Here is a 6,829-nt window from a genome sequence, read left to right as displayed (position 1 = left end):
TCATGAAAACCAACTGTAAAGCCTTAATACTAGCTACGTTGTTACATTGTTACATCAAGCCAGTGTTACTAGTATTGCTTTTATTTTTAAAAATTATAAAGTAATACTTTGCAAGCATCCTCCAAATTGATAAATTACTAATAGAACCAGGATTTTCATCAAAGTTAAATATTTATTGACTATGGTTTACAAAGAGAGAAAGATGCCTATTAAAACCAGTGTGAGGAATGGAATAATTAGTGAGAGACCAGAAGAGTTCTAAGCATCTAGAATTAAACAATGCCCTGGACTCAGTGTGTGCCAATATGACAACAGACTCACATTACTGCTATGTGCCCAATAGTTGTTCAAAACACATGATTGGTCTCAATTTCAAATTGGACTCATATTATTTGATTAAAGTCTATAAACTATTACATTGCTGGTCATTTTGTGTGGCTAATAATTGCCTTGGGACTATTATATGTAGGTAGCCTTATCCTAATACCATATTAGGGTTAAATGGTACACATACTACTCAAAACCTATTTATACAAAATTACAAAGTTTATAATAATAAATCAAGGGTATAAGGCCAGATCTGGAAAGCCAGATTCATTGCAATACCAGGAGCAGTAGGGTTACAGTTTTAATCTCCATTTCCTTCCTCATAAGGAGCCATGTTAGTCAGATTTTTCTTAGTGTCATGAACATACAGGACAACTGACTGATCAAAAATGTTTATTTTGGCTCAAAATTTAGAACCGTGGTTTTCAACATGTGGTCACATCCACTTTAGGGTCAAATTTGGATTGGATGACACTTTTACAGGGCTCACCTAAAGCCATTGGAAAACAGACCTTTACATTACAATTCATAACTGTAGCAAAATTAGAGTTATAAAGTAGCAATGAAAATAATTTTATGGTTGAGGGTCATCACATCATGAGAAACTGTAATAAAGTTTACAGCGTTAGGAAGGTTGAAAACCACTGGTTTAGAAGGTTTCAGTCCATCACCCAATAACTTCCAACTTTGGAACTAATGGCAATGCAGGGCAGTATAATTGGGGGCATCTCCCAGAGAAAAGCTGTTTTCTTTATTGTGAAAACCAGAATCCTGTTAGTTACATCAAGGTTAGGTTCTTAACATCCTAAGTTCACTTGTTCCCACCAGTAAGGGCTGGGAATTTAGCACAAGTGACCCTCAAAGACCCTGCAAATCTAAACTATAGCAAGAGCTATGTGCGTTCTCTGTGCTCATATTCTCTGTGATCTCTCCTGACTGATTCCAGTCTGTAGGTGTTATCTATTTTCACTGTGAACTCCACAGCATATTTAGTTGTGTCTTGGCAAGAAAAAATTCTTTTATGTTTTATTATTAGGGAAAGTCTCATCTCAACAAACAAACAAAAATAGAACACCATTTTAAAGTCATTTGGTACCTTCCTGTGTCACAGCATGACAATCTTCCTAATGAATGGCCTCTCCACTCATAGATTTCCCTAACCAAGCATTACCTGAAATTGAAGCACCATTTTATCTGTAGAGAATTTTACTCTGTAAGTCTTATATGCATTCAGAATTTACATGTCTGCTCCTTTAGTGTACAGAGATTGCTAGTCTGTTGCACATAAGTGTGATTGTCTGAATAAAAACTTTTACAGAGTCGTAAGGAGGTCTTCATAGGGAGGGGTGGTCTTGATGAAGGAAGCGTGCCGTTAGGGTTTGACTGTGAGGTTTCCGAAGTGCAAGCCAAGTTTGAGTTGCTCACTGTCTGTCTCTCACTGTTGCCTGTGAATCCAGATGAAGAACTCCCAGCTCTCTGTCTACAGAACTATGTCTGCCTGTATGCCTACATGCTTCCTGCCATGATGATAATGGACTAAACCTCTGAAATTTAAGCCATCTCAATGAAATGTTTTCCTTTGTAAGAATTACCATGGTCGTTGTGTCTCTTCTTATCAATAAAACTCTAAGATAACAGGTGAGAAACCTGTTAGAAACCACCTACTTTCTGCCTATTCTCTGTTGCAAAGTAACCTTTGTAATTCAGATAAAGTTTTATTTATCAATACGTTTGCACGATGTGGCAGAGCTGTCAGTTAACAACACATAATTTTAAATGTTCCATTGGCAATGTTTCTAGTTCTACCTATGTGTACCCCGGTGCTACTTGTATTGGTGGAACTATCTTCATATTAACATTATTTTATATATGTTATGATAGTGCTTAAGCATGAATATCGATAATGAGAACATTGTTTTTATACTTCAATATTTTTATCATGCTACGCTGCTAATAATTCTGCCAGAATTTTTTTTTATTTGCTGAAGCATGATGTCTATTCATGTGGTAGGTTTAGGACATTAGTTTTCTTTTATTCTATGGGAATTGATGGTACAAAATTGTTACATGAAATATTTGGCTGCTGTATACCTTGAAGGCAAAATTAATGAAAGTGAAAAATTTATAGAATCTAGGCTAATTTGAAAGTATGATGAAAAATGTCCTCACAAATTAAAGTTTGGAGAACGGGAGAAAGTACAAAAAAATGAATTGCAAGCCTTTCTGGTGGGTTTGCCTCCTTCCTATTTAACTCATTAATTGTTAAATTAATATTCATTTAGATTTTAGTTGACCTCTTTAATGGCAGATTTCAAACTAAAGTGGAACTAAAGGGAAACCACCTTCATTTTCCCTTTTTACAGCACTCACATTTTTCTAACTAGCATTACTAATTTTATGAAATTGTAAAGACCAAGTCACTTTAGGCAATGGTTTAGTGCAATCTCCTCAGCTAAGTGAGGCTTAAGTTTTGTAAGCCTTACTTAAAATCCATAATTAGGAGGACCTACTCTCAGTGTTCCTCCCGTGCCTGTACTAGCATGAAAAGGGGAAATCTCACGAAGCCTCAACAGTATAGTAAGAAATTCTTAACAGTAAAAATTTAGGGCTAAATTGTATACCTAAAATTTTAAAATGGCTTTGAAAACTATTTTGAATTCAACTCACAACACACTTCAAATGAAATTTAAAAGGAATACATTGTTTGTGAACCTAAAAGAGCCTAAAGTTCTTCCTTTAAAAATATTTTTCCTTTTTTCTTTTTTTCATTTTTGCTAGTTTTTTTATTTATTCACATTTCAAATGTTATCCCCCTTCCCAGTTTCCCTTCCCCATGCCACCTATCCCCTTCCTGTCTGCCCGGCCTCTTTGAGAGTGCTCCCCCACCTGCCCACCTACTCTTGCCTCAGCTCCCTAGTATTCCCCTACCCTCGGTCATTGAGTCTCCACAGAACCAGTGATGGCCCCTAAGGCAATCTTCTGTTACATACCCAGTTGGAGCCATAGGTCCCCCATGTGAAGGAGTCTGGTTGGTTGATATTATTGTTCTTCCTATGGGGGTTTCAAACCCCTTCAGCTCCTACAGTCCTTACCCTAACTTATCCATTGGGGTTCCAAGTTCAGTCCAATGTTTGGCTGTGTACACCCGCATCTGTGTCGGTCAGGCTCTGACAGAGCCACTCAGGGGACAGCTAAAACGGCCTTGGCTTCGTGTCAGTAAGCACTTCCTGGCATCAGCAATAGTGTCTAGGTTTAGTGTCAGAAGATGGGATGGATCCCTAGGTGGGGCAGTCTCTGGATGACCTTGCCTTCATTCTCTGCTCCACTCTATGTCCCTATATTTCCTTTTGACAGGAGGAATTATAGATTAATATTTCCAAGGTGGGTGAGTGGCCCCACACCTCAGCCAGGGGGAGTGCCTATCCACTGGATATTGTATCTACAGGTTCTCTCTCCCCTTTGTTGGGCATTTTGGTTAATGTCCTCCCTGTTGGGTCCTGGGAACCTCCTGGGTTCCTGGCATCTGGGATTTAATGTACAAAATTACTCATTGCTGGTCAATGGCAGGAAAGTTAAATGTGTCATGTCCCAATTCTCAGAAGTGATGGGTTTTAAAAATGGAAATGATGGTAGAAGGTGCGATATGTCACCTCATGGGGTCTTTGTCAGGCATATCAGACGCCTCTAAGAATGTTATCAGCATTGCTTCATTTACCCTCCATTACCACATAGACTAAGATAGGAAACTATCTCACACCTCAGCTGTAGGCATAGAGAACTTATTCCTAAGACAATCAGGAAACATCTTTCCTCCTGCTGGCTTTCATATTGTAAGGTGGTGTTCTGTATGGTGTTGACAGAGAGAACATGCCAGTGGTCTCACCCAGCACTGGAACCTGCATTGTGCAATTGTGGTAGCCAGGTGAGATGTGTTCCCTGTTGCAATAGTGATGTGACTAGAATGAGGTAGCTACCTACTTCCTGACTGGATTTGAGGCCTGCTCCACAGGAAAAAAATTCATGGTTGCTACTGTAATCAAAAGCCCATGGCTTTTGTTATTTTGATAAATGGTTGTGCTGGCAAGTTATTTCTAAATATCTTTGTTTCTGTTTAGACACTTAAGATACTATTAATATTTGTCAAAGAATCCTCTTTCTGCAGTGAGGAATGGTCAGGGGAGAAATGCATTACTGAGAGAGTGCTAAGAATAACAGACTACAGACCAATGCTCAGCCATGAACAGGACATCTATATCAGCCTCACTATGACCAAGACTCAGGGAACATTACTGGTGTGGAAGAGCCAGAGACAATCTGGCCTAGTTGGCCATCAATGGGAGGAGAGGCCCTTGGTCTTGGGAAGATCATATGCCCCAGTACAGGGGAATGCCAGGGGCAGTGGTGGGTTGGGGAGCAGGGTGGGGGGAGCGTAGAGGGGACTTTCCGGATAGCATTTGAAATGTAAATGAAGAAAATATCTAATAAAAATGAAAAAAAAAAGAAAATTAAAAAAAACAAAACAAAATGGTATCGTAGATGATCTTGCAGGCCTAGGAGATGACTGAATGGTTCTATGGGAAAGATAATTTTTTTTTTTTTTTGAGAGCTTGGGCACTGGTAGGTTTCCACTTACAAGTAGATGGCCCCATGCCCATGCTCAGATGGGAAACACTAGCTGGTTTTCATGGGTTATCAACAAACAGACAAACAAAACCCACTAAAGTGGGAATAAACATGCAAAGAAATAAGATCAGAGAGTGGATAGGAAATATGAAGAAAATACGATTATATTTACTTGTATATAGGTATTAATTTCTCATAAACAAATGAATAACACATGACCTGTGTGTTCTATTTGAAAAAGTATTATAAAATTAGGCATTAAAAATTTTAATTTTATGAGTCTATCATTTGCAGAAAGTAATAATCATTCATACTGGACTTGAAATATTCACACTTGATTTCATAAGACATGTATAATTTTGGAAAATATAAAAAATAATAGAATTGGCAAGGCGCTTTACATGAAGTGACCCTAGTTAAGTCTTGCCAGGTTTCTTTGTGAGAATTCCCTTAATTCGCTTTGATGTGTTACTGAACTCTCATTCTATTTTAAAATCTTTTAAACTTATTAATAGACTTTCTGATCCTGAAGATTCAGGATCTCTTACAGGTAATAATTTGCTAATTCAGTGATGTAAGTTTCACTGACATGTGTAGCTCCTACCAGTCAGACAAGGTGCTGTCAACCTGATTTTCCTAACTCACTGAGCCTTGCAGTCACCTAGACTCACATATAATGTAAGGTTCTTTCGTACCATAAAAACTAAAACTAAAACAAAACAAAACAAAACAACAATAACAACAAACAAACAAACAAAAAAACAAGACAAAACACCTCTAGTTCTTCAGTTAGTTTGTCATGAGAAGCCCACTGTATTAGCTGATGGGACAGTCCAGGTAGTGGTTTACTGTCGTCTTGTTCTCATGGGATTCTTGGTGCAAGAATGGTTCTCAGTGAATCAGTGATTAATGATGAGTTTGTGGGAGGTGTCAAGTAACAGGGCTCTTACCTCATTCTGAGCTAAATCACTGATGGGCTTATAGTTAGGTGGACTGTTGGGAAGTGAGGAAAATTTGAGCAGCAGAGCTCAGTTGAATGCATGTTGCTTCAGGGAGTTTCTTATCTTCAGCTTATTGTGCCATCTTCCATCCTGATCGACAAAAGATAAGTCACTTATGTTAGTGTGCTGTGATGGCACAACAGGATGGGAGTATAGAGCTGTGGACTGATGCCTTTGAGAACGTGAGCCAAAACAACAAACCATTGATGTTGCCTTTATCGGGTATCCTGCACAGCAACAGAAAAAATGACAAACACAGAAAAGTGCATTTTATAAAAACAAAATACCAGGAGATAGAAACATGCTTATGAAACAGCACTGGCTGTGAGATGAACCAAGGCAAGAACTCACTCACTCTCAATATTCACACTCAACATGACTCAAGACCACTCTCTAGTTTCTTGACCTCTAATACAAATGATCAGTTATTTGTTCTTTGAAGGAAGGTGTTTTTGGCATATGCAACAGTGTCTGGATTTGGTCATTGTATATGGGATGGATCCCCAGGTAAGACAGTCTCTGGATGGTCCTTTCTTCCATCTCAGCTCCGAACTTTGTCTCTGTAACACCTTTCCCTGGGTATTTTGTTCCATATTCTAAGGAGGAACGAAGTACCCTCACTTTGGTCTTCCTTCTTCTTGAGTTTCACTGACAGGACCCTGGTATAGCTCTCTCTTGTGAGACTATGCGAGTGCCTGGCAAATACAGAAGTGGATGCCCACAGTCATCTATTCGATGGAGTACAGGGCCCTTAATGACGGAGCTAGAGATAGTACCCAAGGAGCTAAAGGGGCCTGAAACCCTATAGGAGGATCAATAATATGAACTAACCAGTACCCCCCAGAACTGTGTCTCTAGTTGCATATGTAGCAGAGGAT

The sequence above is a fragment of the Mus pahari genome, chromosome 2, assembly GCF_900095145.1.
Source record: "Mus pahari chromosome 2, PAHARI_EIJ_v1.1, whole genome shotgun sequence".
In the NCBI taxonomy this organism is placed as follows: Eukaryota; Metazoa; Chordata; class Mammalia; order Rodentia; family Muridae; genus Mus; species Mus pahari.
The sequence above is the reverse complement of the archived record's forward strand: the minus strand, read 5'-3'. Positions refer to the sequence as shown.